The sequence below is a fragment of the Hypanus sabinus genome, unplaced genomic scaffold, assembly GCF_030144855.1.
Source record: "Hypanus sabinus isolate sHypSab1 unplaced genomic scaffold, sHypSab1.hap1 scaffold_275, whole genome shotgun sequence".
Classification (NCBI taxonomy): Eukaryota; Metazoa; Chordata; class Chondrichthyes; order Myliobatiformes; family Dasyatidae; genus Hypanus; species Hypanus sabinus.
Genome location: NW_026780885.1, coordinates 138990 through 152280, shown reverse-complemented (window position 1 = coordinate 152280; position 13291 = coordinate 138990).

Here is a 13291-nt window from a genome sequence, read left to right as displayed (position 1 = left end):
AGACAAAGGTGATATTGAACAAATAGCGTTGTTCTGCGGGTATGTAAACTCTGCCGGGCCACAGGAAGAACTGATTGAGTTGATACCTCTAAAAGACCAAACACGGGGGGAGGACATCTGTGAGGCTGTCTTGAATTGTTTAAGAGCCAAAGGAATAAAGACCACCCATCTGGTGTCAGTAGCTACTGATGGGGCACCGAATATGACGGGAATGCACAAGGGAATTGTGGCTTTACTGCAGAAGTCGCTGGACAGAAAGCTGCTGACTTTTCACTGCATCTTGCACCAAGAGGCACTGTGCGCTCAAACATTTCCTCCGGAATGCACAGAAGTAATGGATGTTGTCATTCAGGTTGTCAATAAAATAATGGCAAAAAGTTTAAATCACCGTCAATTCCGTTTGTTACTGGACGAGCTGGAAAGCGCATATTCTGATCTCCTGCTGCACAACAAAGTCCGGTGGCTGTCCAAAGGGGAGGTGCTGAAACACTTTGTCGCGTGTCTGGAAGAAGTGAAAACTTTCCTGGGCAGCAAAGGGCTCACCTTTCCTGAGCTGGAACAGCCAAAGTGGCTGGAAAAGCTACACTTCATGGTAGACATGACAGCGCACCTGAACACGCTGAACACAGCTCTTCAGGGGAAAGGACGCACAGCCCTGCACATGTTGGAGGATGTCTTGGCATTCGAGCGCAAGTTGACAGTGCTTGCCAGAGATTTACAGAAAGGCACTTTGTCTCACTTCCCCAATTTGAGAGAGTTCAAACAAGGTCACGACATGATAATTTCGGAGTATTTACATTCTGCAATCATCGCAATGCAAACATCGTTTGGGAAACGCTTCTGTGAGTTCAGAGAGGAAAAAAACACATTATCCTTCCCGGTCACTCCCTTAAGCATCGATCCTTCCCTACTGAATACGACTGCATTGGCAGGTGTGAGTCAACCTGATCTTGAGATGGAACTGGCCGACATAGCCGACAAAGACATATGGATGTCCAAGTTTAGACGCTTGACAGCAGACTTTGAAGATGTTGCTCGTCAGAAGGCCGTTCTTGCTCAGAATCACAAATGGAGTGATATTGAAAACCTTCCAAAACCGGACAAACTTGTGTTCGAAACATGGAATCCTATGCCCGACATTTATGTAAACATGAAAAAGTATGCGCTTGGAGTCCTGTCGATCTTTGGATCCACATATGTATGTGAGCAGGTGTTCTCCAACATGAACTTTATTAAAAACAAACATCGCGCACGCCTCACAGATGACAGCTTGCGATCCTGTGTAAAGATGAAGGTGACGTCATACAGCCCTGATGTGCAGACGCTGTGCGCTGAGGTCCAGGAGCAGAAATCCCATTAACCAAGTATGATAAATATTTTAATTGCCTATTGTTTTATGTATATTCATATTTTTTCATTGTTCAGTGAAATAGTCCTTTTATTTTTCAGGCTGACAGCTGGCTGATGTTATTTTTGGTTTGCTGCTGGCGGAAAATTTAAGTTCGGCGTTTTTCATAAATACAAGAAGGACTCAAATAGACATTGAGTATTTTACTTAAAGGTAACTTTCAACCCAACGTCTTTTTTTCGGAGTTCAAAATGTTTTTGTTGCATGCAGAAAAGTAATTTCGTTTTCTCTGCAGGAGTTCATCAATTTCATAAATGAACACATTATAGTTTGTTTATACATAGCATAAAGGCAAAAAAACGTTGTATGCAGTGTTATTTAATTTTAAATGTCAAACGGGTTTTGCGGCTCCCAGTGTTTTCTTTTCTGTGGGAAACGGGTCCAAGTGGCTCTTTCAGTGGTAAAGGTTGCTGACCCCTGACTAGGCTAAACGATTTAGTTATTTCAATCGTTCTTAGCTCATACACTATAGACATGGAATACTGATAGTTTCCTTTCTCTGAACTCTCCCCAGTGCCTTCACATCCCTCACTCAATATGGAGATGAAGTTTGTACACTGTACTCATAGTGTGCCCTTACAAGCGCATTATACAGATCCAGGTAAATGAACTCCACTGAGCACATCGTCGAGCCCAACATTCTGTTAGCCTTAACCGCTTCTGTCCATTATCTAGATGTTGATAGTGCTGTCGAACACGACTGCCAATTCCTTCATATACTATTAACTCTATAACTGAAGACCCGCCATTGTATGTTTTTGTCTAATATTTCTCTTCATTAATGTAATACTTTATCTTGACTTATATGAAATGTTCTAATGTTTATCTGCTCAAATCTGGATTTTGTTTATATTTTATTGATTCTGCTGCCTGAATGTTATCAGCCAGTGGCCCTAATTCTGTGTGATCAGCTAACACTGCTCGTTTATTTGTTATGTTCTTAATCAAAATAGTAATCTTGTAAAAGCAGCAGACGTCCCAAAACCGATCCCTGCGGAGCCCTGTTTTTAACATCTTCTACGTTGAAAATTATCTTCTCACCATAACTCACTGTTTTATGCTTTTGAGCCAATTCTCCACCCATTCACACACCTTTCTCTGATTTTCTACCGCCTATGGTTTGATAATGAACATAATCTGAAAGTCTTGGTAAATGATGTAGAACGCTGTAATGTTTTCATAAATTTTATTTATCATAGAACTTCAGCATTTTAGTAAAACTTGATTTCCGTTTTCTGAGGCAATGCTGACATTCTACGAACATGCCGGATATTATCATCTGCTTCTGTTTCTCATTCTTATGTACAGGGACAAGTTTCGTCAATTTCCATTACGTAGGGGTCTTCCCCAGTCGTCAAAAACTTCTGAAAAATTCATAGTTGCGGTTTCTATATAGAATCACAGACCTCTACAAATACCCTTGGATATCTGTTGTCTGCTCCTGGAGATTTATTAGCTTTCAGTTTTTTAAGATGAAGATGACCTCACTTGCAAAGGTCTCTAGGTCACTTAAAACATTTTTTTTTCTCCACACCTGCTGGCATATCGCAGGCTTCTTCACGGGTGAATGCCTAAATTATTAAAAAAATGTCTTTGGGTTTATCTTCGGCAAAATGCTTCTCAACCTGAATTTTGGCAATATGAATTTCCCTCTTCACAAGCTCTCATATTTCCATATGTCCTACGGTTAACATCCTCAATATGTTTCTGTATTCCTTATCTAGCGATTTTTTCTTCAATGGTTTATGCATATCTTCATTCGTCCATGTCAACTTGATAGATTTGCTATGTATAACCATAGGATTGTGTGCGGTGTCATATGTGTACATTGATAATAAATTTTACTTTGAACATTGTTATATTGTTTTTTTTTTTTCCCGACCTTAGGTACGAACTTTTCCTGCACTGCGAGTATTACCTCTTTAAATCAGCCCCATTGCTGCTTAACTGACTCAATGTCTGGAAAGGATTATCCTCTTGTTGGTGCTTTAACATATTGGGTTAAAAAAACAATTATTTAACATTTCAATGAACTCACCTTCTTTGTAATCCATTAGTCACTGGGCTTTTCCACTCAGCAGTTCTGAAATTAATGTCACCAATAACTGCAACACACCATCAGAACGTGATTTTTAAATATTCGGATGGAGAAAGACGTAACGAGGAATTGCCCTCATTGTGTAGAATACGCAGGTCATCGAGGTATGGTTGAAAATAATCAATCAATTATGTGATAAAAATATGGATGATCCCTACGGGAGGATGTGCCGTGTGGTATTTAAACGAAGTAAGAGCAGAAGGATGCTTAATTGACAATTGGGGAGAATGTCGGGAGAATCTAAAGTACAGCGGCAATGATCAAAAAAATCAGGTATGCGTTGTATGAGGTGGTGGCACGGTTTGAGGAGAAAATATTCAGCTTAAGGAGAAGCCGAATAACTTACAAGGAGAGTGGATGCGAGGAGCGTGGATAATGACGCATTTGAATAGGTTTTAGAAACCTTATTATAGAAAAGAGAGAGTGAGTTTTATCTTGCAGCAAAGTGGAAGGATTTTGAAAAGATTGCAGTGATTTAAGCACGTTACGAATGTAATTCCTAAATCATTATTAGAAATGAAATATAACCCTAAAGATCAAAAGATATTTCCAAAACAGATAGAAAAGGTGCAGGACCAATCTGCCCATTTAGACAGAAATAATATGGGACTTTGAAATAGGAGGGTACGTAGTGACGCTGCTCCGTAAGGTTATGACGTTGATAGGCAGCCCTCGTTCCAAACATCTCTTGCCAGCATGCAAACCATAGAACTCGACACTACTATCCACGGTTTCCACATGTGGGACCAGAGAGAAATGGCAATGTAACGAAACGAGCCAGGAAACTGAAACAAGAATATTATATGCACTACTTCCCTTGTGTTTAAGTATCTGAAAGATATTGCTCAAGAAAATGGGTCATTAGTGCCTGCGGATGATCATACTGAGCTGTTCCAGACAGCTGATCACCGGAGAACAGTACACGGTCTAGGTACCGCAGAGGAAACGAAATTGATTTGAATATGTTGCTATAAAAACATATCAGTAGGTCATAACATATAGCAGCCTTTTTAAGTCTCAGAATTGCATTCGGCTTCGCGGAAAATACAAGAATAAGGCAGAAACTGAATAATTAAAGTATCCCTTAAGTTATCTCTGGGTATGAACACAGTATTCCGTAAGACGTGCTACCCAAATGTAACCAGACGAGCGACAAGCACTCAACTACGCGTACGTCAGATCAATGAATGGTGTTCCAAAGGCCGCATTAAATAAACTATTTAGAGCCAATAGTCAGATATATTTGGTGACGACTTTTAGTGTCTCGCAGCACCGACGAATCTAGAAAGTCTTTGATATCGTTTGATCCTTCTGTCCTTACAGACAGTAAGGCATTGAGACTTAGTAAAAAAAAAAAGGTTTTAGCGTGTGCGTAAGAAAGAGCATGTATGAGATTATAAGGGAGGTAAAGCACTAAAGGAATATACCTTCACTCCATCAGTAAGACGGTAAAGGCGATAGTTCCGGACAGAATTTTGTTAGGGCAATGTTCCCAGTACTGTGTCCAAACCTATTCATTCAGCGATGGTTGTGGGGATTATTAAGTTTGATACTATGCAACAAAATTTTCATTTACTCTGAATCCTGTCCTTGGTCAGAGTTTGGAGTTGAGAGAAGGTGGACGCCGCTGGGGATTTCATGACGCAGCGACGTTATATTTAAAGAGGTTGAATATTAATCTGCGGACAATACAAAACATCCAGCGTCCATTTCCTTTAGACGGTAAAAGATTTCTTAAATGTGTGATTCTAATTATAGATGATCTGTGAATTGTTCAACACTTAAATTTATGCCATGTTCTGCAAAAGTTTAAAATGTGAATGCATTGAGAACCTGAAATATTGCACAGGCACTGGACATTTTTGTTAAAAGAGAGGTAATTCGCGCGCGAATGAACGGAAGACAGTCGTGTGTTCGTTAGGTTTGTATTGACAGAATGTTTGAATTAATCCTCTATTTCACAACAGGATATGACTACACGATATGACTATCTGTTACGTTGACTGAAATACATTTCTAGGAACAGATGTGAATTTCAGAGGGTGGGTTTCTTTCCGAAACTCTTACTGTAGCTGGGCCACTGCCACCCTCATCTACCTTCTCTGTGCACTTTAGAGTATTTGATAAGGAATTTCACCTTGGCAATTAACTGTTTATTCTTCATACTGTTAATTGGAACTATTTTGAAGATAGAGAAGTGAAACTTTGTATTGTTATTTTACCTTACCCGCGTATTTAGATTATATTCTATTATTTGTCTGTATTTTTATTGATTTGAAGAGGGAAACGCGGATTTCACACCGGCCAAGTGGAATCAGGGTTAAAGGGATCGCAATATGAATGTTTCTATTCCGGGTACGACAATCCCACTGTTCAGGGATGAGTTATTTTAAGGACAGATTCATGTATACTTGAAATTGGAATTGGAAATTCGCTTTTTTGGAGATTGGTTGATTTGGAGAGCACAAACAGATGCTGTTGAAGACTTTGAAATGTTGACTGTGAGGGCTTCATTGGAAAAATTTGCTTCAATATAATTCAAGCATCAGCCCTGTAACATGCAAACGGGAGGTCGGATTATATAGCGTGCAGTTCCATTCTGAAATTCAGCAGTAATTCGTCAGCAGTAATTCAATAAAATTTCAAAGTGCTGCAGAATGGTCTAATAACAGTCGGTCTTTCAGAAAACTGTAATAGCGGAGTGGAGACATAGTTGTAAAGTCTATTGAAGTGTATACCTTCCTTGCGGAACATCACTGGCCATTGTCGGCCAAGCAGAATTCCCTACTTTTATTATCTAATCTGCTTTCTGTTAATAAGCCAATTCTGAGTGTACGCAACCAGGTTTCGCTCGATCCAATTCCGTCTCAGGTTCTGAATGTGCCGACCAGGCATAACCCGGTCAAACACTTTACAAAATTAATACACACTGCATCAACTGTTCTGTCTTCATCTGTATATTATTTTCATTTTTTCAAGGAATTCAATCAGTCTCATTAGAGACGACCTGCTCCCACAACTCCATGCTGTCTGTTCCTATCCAGAATGCGTTTCACCAGATATTCATCAATCCCCTCTCTAATAATCCTCTCCAATTGCTTGCCCGCTACTGACGAAAGACTCACTGTCCTGTAATTCTCAGGAATATACCTGTTGCATTTCTTGAACAATGAATTAACATTTACCATCCTCCAATTCCCTGGTAGTATCGTTGTGGCGAGCAGAGACTCAAGTATCATGTCATAAAGTGCAATAATATCTTCGCCCGCTGTCTCTAATTGCCTAGGGTATATACCTTACGTCACTGGTGAATGGCTTTTTTTTAATGTTCTACAAGTTTCCAACGCAGAATTCTTAACGTAGGCATGTACGCGCCGTTTTACGCTGGATCCACATTCATCAAGGACGCGCTCACTGGTGAATACCGAAGCAAAGTGTCATTGAAGACCTTCACTGTCGCTTTGCAAGCCAGACACATGATTACATTTATTTTATCTCTGATATGTTCCACCCTATCTCACGTCACCCTTCTGTTCTTTATGTACCTTAATGCAACTCTCCATGTCATTCTCATGTCCCTATCTAATCTAACTTTAGTTAATTTCCTTCCTGGCTACTTTGTGACTTTCCATAGCCTTGCCTGATCTTTTCTTCCTGTACCTTAAGTATCTTTCTTTCTTCTTCTTGACGTGGTGTTCCATATCTTTTGTCAACCAGGGTTACTATGCACTGCATTCCGTTGCTCGCCTCAATAAGACAAGTCTATTCTGAACCCCAATCAACTGTTTCATTAACAATCACTTGTTGCTTATTTCAAGGAGACAGCATTTTCCAAATTCGAGTCCAAGTGCTTACCTAATAGCACCAATAAAATAAATTCCATACTGTCAGCCCCTACCCTAATGTAAGGTTATGGTAAATGTCGAACAGTTGACCCGCGAGGAGATCTGTGTCAATTTCTGGAACTAGATCCTGAATGGACTGTTCTCTAGTCCACCTGCCCGCTTATTGAGACATTCTGTCATGTAATCCCTTTTAACCTGAGGAGGTGCCAATGGCGATTAGGGAGGTTTAAGTTGCTGTGACAACAACCTTGTTACTATGGCACTTATCCAACATCTATCTCCCGATCAGGTCCTCGCTGTCTGTGATTTTTCTCTTTGTTTAGTTTTGGAGATAATGTGCGCAGTGTGAGGTCTCTACAGGATACCCCCAAAAAAGTGAATGCTCCCTTTCTACTTCCGAGTTCTAATCACAGTCTAGCGATAGACAGTCTGTCTTCTGTTTCTTCCCTTTCTTCAGCAGTGTCACTATCATACACTTCGTGTGTTTCAAAGGCACTCACTTTGCACTCTTTTACCCGACTCTGTCAGTTTTGAAACATCTGAACCCGGGCATGATCGGAAGCCATTCCTGCCCTTGTGTTTGTCAAGTTTCTGCGATAGTGTGGAGTAAATCAACCAATGTAACAATCACGCCAGCCCATTGAACGTTTGCCCAGTTTCCTACCTTATCTGCACGAAGTATACAACCTTCCGTGATTTTGCCATTTCAGGATGTCCAGGCAAACTATTGTTTGAATTCGTGAGCTACTCATTTGTAAAAGAGTTTTATTAGAAAACTCCGATGAATTGCAATTGGACGTATAGCTTACTTACACAGACGGCCATTTAATGTAAACACGTTCTTCATTCCATTCTTCAGCTCTTTTCTGAATTTCCTCTGTGTCCGTGTATGGACACAAGTATTGGTGCACATACTCAGAATTTGAAACATGAACCCAAATTCTTGTAGTATACATACCGGGGAACTCAAATACCTCTCCTGATACATATAGTTTTCCGGTTGCCATTTCAGGGAATGGGCTACATAGGGCATCCAAAATAAAATGAAATTAGCTGATATAGCAAACAACAAAATCATTGATTTTCTGCGGGTTTCTATCTCGGTATCCCGCTGATTTTCACTGCTTTTCCGAAGTCCTCTGCGGACTCTATTTGCGGCAATGATATGTCTTACCGTTAACCCATTGAACACTAGAATTAAGCCGATTGGTAGCAATGGTGTTAAAATGCTATCCAGCAATTCGTATCCTCTCCACACGGGTGAAGTAATGTATTGATATGTGAGGGCGCAGCGCCACGGTATGTTGTCGATGATGACGTAAGGTTCAAAAATAAAGTAAAACGGGACACATCTCCCGCAGCTCACTATAACCACGGTCACGATAACCACCGTTGCTGTTCTCTCGGTGCAGTATCGCTCCCGCAGCTTTTGACAACATATTGCGATGAAGCGATCAAAGGTAAAACTGACCGTGAACCAAACAGAACAGTCCGTCGTTACAACCCTGAATACAAGTGATAAGTAGAGATCTCGAATACATGTAGATGTTGTTAGTCTGCTCCACTAAAGAGTAAACGATAACCACCATCATATCAGCTGATGCCATTCCAACCAGGTAACGGGAGATACATTTGGAGAGCCCGCACTTTCCCCGAGATAGGATAGCAATCGCCGTTAAATTAACTACATCTGCAGAAAAAAACACAGAATTATCGTTAGCTGCAGCTGTCTGAATGTAGACCATTCCTCCAATGCTATGCAAGGCCTAGTATTTTTTTGGAAATCAAAGGCAGAAATCCACCGGTGCGGACTCCGTCGGTGCACTCCGGCTGGAGGACAATGATGGACTGGAGTGGCAGTGGCTGGCGACCGTCCGACAGCTCAGAGTGAGGATCTGATTTCCACGGTGCACCAACTGCTGAACGGTAGATCGCTCCACAAATAACAAAATTTCAATTATTAGAGGTGCAACAGCAGAAGGGTTTATTTGTAGTGAAATTAATGAGGTTCAAAACATAACTTATACTTTACTGATTATAGAAGAACCGACCTGCGTGTCGATATTCGACTGGACGGTCATTTGTAAAAGATGCCGATTTGCAAAAAGAACCGCTGCCGCTTAAGAAAGCCGAGCAAGATCAAACTATGAAATATTGGCAACAACGTACTTGACAAAAGAGAAAAAAAAGTCATCATGTCGGAAAGATATGGAAACTGAAATTGAGTGTAGCATTCGTGCTGAGTAGAAGTTCGAATAGCGCAGCAGAGCAAAAGCAAGAAGACGGCACCGTACATAGAGTGGCCAGCTCCAGTGTCTTACCGGGGACACCAACCGCTACAATTGCAGGATAGAAAATGCTCGCGATTTGGTAAATTGCCGGATATCCCATATTCCGTCAGAAGCAGCGTTCAGTTGGACGGAACGTTCTAACTGTTCATATGGACCGGTGATCGGTTGTACAGAGTTTTATGCAATTCAGAGTAATTCCTCCGAGACAATTAGTGTGGTTATGACATCAGTCACATAAGGGACAACCAGCTACAAAACACTGATATTAAAGTGTTTTTTTGTTCACTCAGAAACCGTGCCATAAATTCGTCTCCCAAGAGATGTTACAGGTTATTCACCTTACAACAAAAGATAATATGAACGTTAGCAGTATAATTTCCGAGACACCAGGCTTCAGCTGCTGAAATGGGATATCGGCCGTTCCGTATGAAGCACAGAACATCAACTCGTGAATGGCTTGATCACTTTACTCCATTGCCGTGACGTGTGGTGCAGTCTATTTAACTTGATAGACATTAGCCAGAGCTGCCACAATTCCACCGCCATTTCTCAAGATACAAGATTCAAAAACTTTATTGTCATTCCAAACATACATCTGCATACATTCTGCAGGGCAGAATGTGACAGCGTTTTCCAGGGGCAAGTGTAATCATAACGTAAGAAACGCAACAATAAATAGCAAACACAACAATAAATAGTTAAACACAACAGCCACATGTCGGTTAAAATCAAGTTATAAGTGTCCAGTGCAAGTTAAAAGTGTCCAAAGCAGAGTCAGGTGGAGCAGCTATTTAGCAGTCTGACTGCCTGTGGGAGGAAGCTCTTTAGTAAACTTGTGGTTTTAGTTTTGATACTCTTGTAACGTTTGCCTGATGGCAGAACAAACAGTTTACGGAAGGGTGTGAGGGGTCTTTAATGATGTACCGTGTATTCTGGAGGCATCGACTCCGAAAGAGGTCTTGGACAGAACGTAGGGAGACCCCAATAACCTTCTCTGCTCCCCTAATCATCCTCTGAAAGGCTTTTTTTGTCAACAGCACTGCAGCTGGAGTAACAGGTTGTGATGCAAAAGGTCAGCACACTCTCACCCACATCTCTGCGTACCATATTCGGTTTGACCAAAAGTAGAAACTAAATATATATGATCTGTCAGCACGTTCCCAGGCTGGTCTATTTTTTGTCACGAAGACTGAATTAAACACCACAGAATACAATGCATTATATCGGCACTGAATCCGAAAATCCAAAGTGCCGATTACGTCCCCATGAAACACTGACGTCCCCACCTTCTTTTGTTTCTTCAGTTGTGGTTTTGTTTCGTAAGTTGTCCTTCAGTTTTCAGTCAGACACATCAAACTAAAAGGACGTGAATCCAACACGTTTTTAGTGTAAAAGGCCAGAGAGATAATGGTTGCTTCTTTGACTGTGACGAGTCTGCTCCAGGGATTATTGTTGGGTCCGCTGTTCTTTATCATGCCTGTGATAGGATATTGCCCAAACACAAAGATTGCATACAGAATTGTTTTGGGTACATGCCTGTACAGTCACATAAAATGTACGGTCAGATATGCAATCAGATCAACGTGTATTGATCAATCTGATGGCCTGGTGAAAGGGAAATCCAGGAGCCTGTTAATCCTGGACTTCATGCTGCGGTACCGTTTGCCAGACGGAAGTACCTGATATAGTTTATGGTTGGCGTGGCGGAAGTCCTTGTTGATCTTTCGGGTCCATTTTGCGCATCTGCTGATGTACATATCCTGCAGAGAGGAAGGTTCACATCCACAGATGCGCTGGGCTGGCTGCACCACTCTCTGCGATTTATGGTAGAAACATCGAAAACCTATAGCTCAGTACAGGCCCTTCGGCCCACAAATCTGTGCCGAACATGTCCCTACCTAAGAACTACTTACGCTTTAACCATTGTCCTCTATTTTTCTAAGCTCCATATATCCATCTAGGCATCTCATAAAAGACCTAATCGTTTCCATCTCCACGACCGCCAGCGGCAGCCCATTCCACGCACTCACCACTCTCTGCATAAAAAATAAAGCTTACAGCTGACTTCTCCTCTGTACCTACTTCCAAGCACCTTAAAACTATGCCCTTTCGTGCTAGCCATTTCAGCCCTGGGGAAAAGCCTCTGACTATCCACACGATCAATGCCTCTCATTATCTTGTACACCTCTATCAGGTCACCTATCATCCTTCGTCGCTCCAAGGAGAAAAGGCCGAATTCACTCAACGTATTCTCTTATGGCATGCTCCCCAATCGAAGCAACATCCTTGTAAGTCTCCTCTTCAACCTTTCTATGGTTTCCACGTCCTTACTGCAGTGAGACGAGCATAATTGAGCACAGTCCTCCAAGTGGGGCCTCGCCAGGATGCTATATAGCTGCAGCATTACCTCTCGGCTCTTAAACCCAATCCCACAGTTGATGATGGCCCTCTGAACCGCAGAGTCAACCTGCGTAGCAGCTCTTGAGTGTCCTATGGACTGGTACGCAAATATCCCTCCATTCTCAACACTGCCAAGAGTCTTCCCATTAATGCTATATTATGCCATCCTTATTGACCTACCAAAATAAGCCACCTCACACTTATCTAGGTTGAACTCCATCTGCCACTTTTCAGCCCTGTTTTGCATCCTATCGATGTCCCGCTGTAATCTCTGACAGCCTCCACAACACCCCCAATCTTTCTGTCATCAGTAAGTTAACTAATCCATCCGTCAACTTCCTCATCCAGGTCGTTTATAAACATCTGGAAGAGAAGGGTTCTTAGAACAGACCGGTGTGCAACACCACTGATCACCGACCTCCATGCATCATATGACCCGTATACAACCACTCATTGCTTCTGTGGGCAAGTCAATTCTGAATGCACAAAGTAATAAGGTACACTTCGCAAGGCTTATTGGGAAAGTAAGGAGGCATTGGATCCAAGGGGCTTTGCTTTGTGGATCCAGAACTGCCTTGCACACAGAAAGTAAAGAGAGTTTGTCGATGGGTCATGTTCTGCATGGAGGTCAGTCACAAGTGGAGACCCTCAGGGATCTGTTATGGGACCTTTACTCTTCGTGATTTTTATAAATGACCGGATGAGGAAGTGGAGGAATGCGTTAGTAAATGTGCTGATGACACAAAGGTTGGAGGTGTTGTGGATAATGTGGAGGGCTAACAGAGGCTACAGCGGGACATTGATCGGATGCAAAACTGGACTGAGAAGTGGCAGATGGAGTTCAACCCAGATAAGTGTGAAGTGGCTCATTTTGGTAGGTCAAATATGATGGCAGAATATAGTATCAATGGTAAGACTCTTGGCAGTGTGGAGGATCAGAGGGCTCTTGAGGTCCTGGACCATAGGACGCTCGAAGCAGCTGCACAGGTTGACTCGAAGGTTAACAAGGCGTACGGTGTATTGACCTTTATAAATCGTAGATTTGAATTTAGGAACCGAGAGGTAATGTTGCAGCTATATAGGACCCCGGTCAGACCCCACTTTGAGTATTGTGCTCAGTTCTGGTCGCCTCACTACAGGAAGGACGTGGAAGCCATAGAAAGGGTGCTGAACAGATATACAAGGATGTTGCCTGGATTTGGGAGCATGCCTTATGAGAATAGGATGAGTGAGTTCGCCTTTTCTCCTT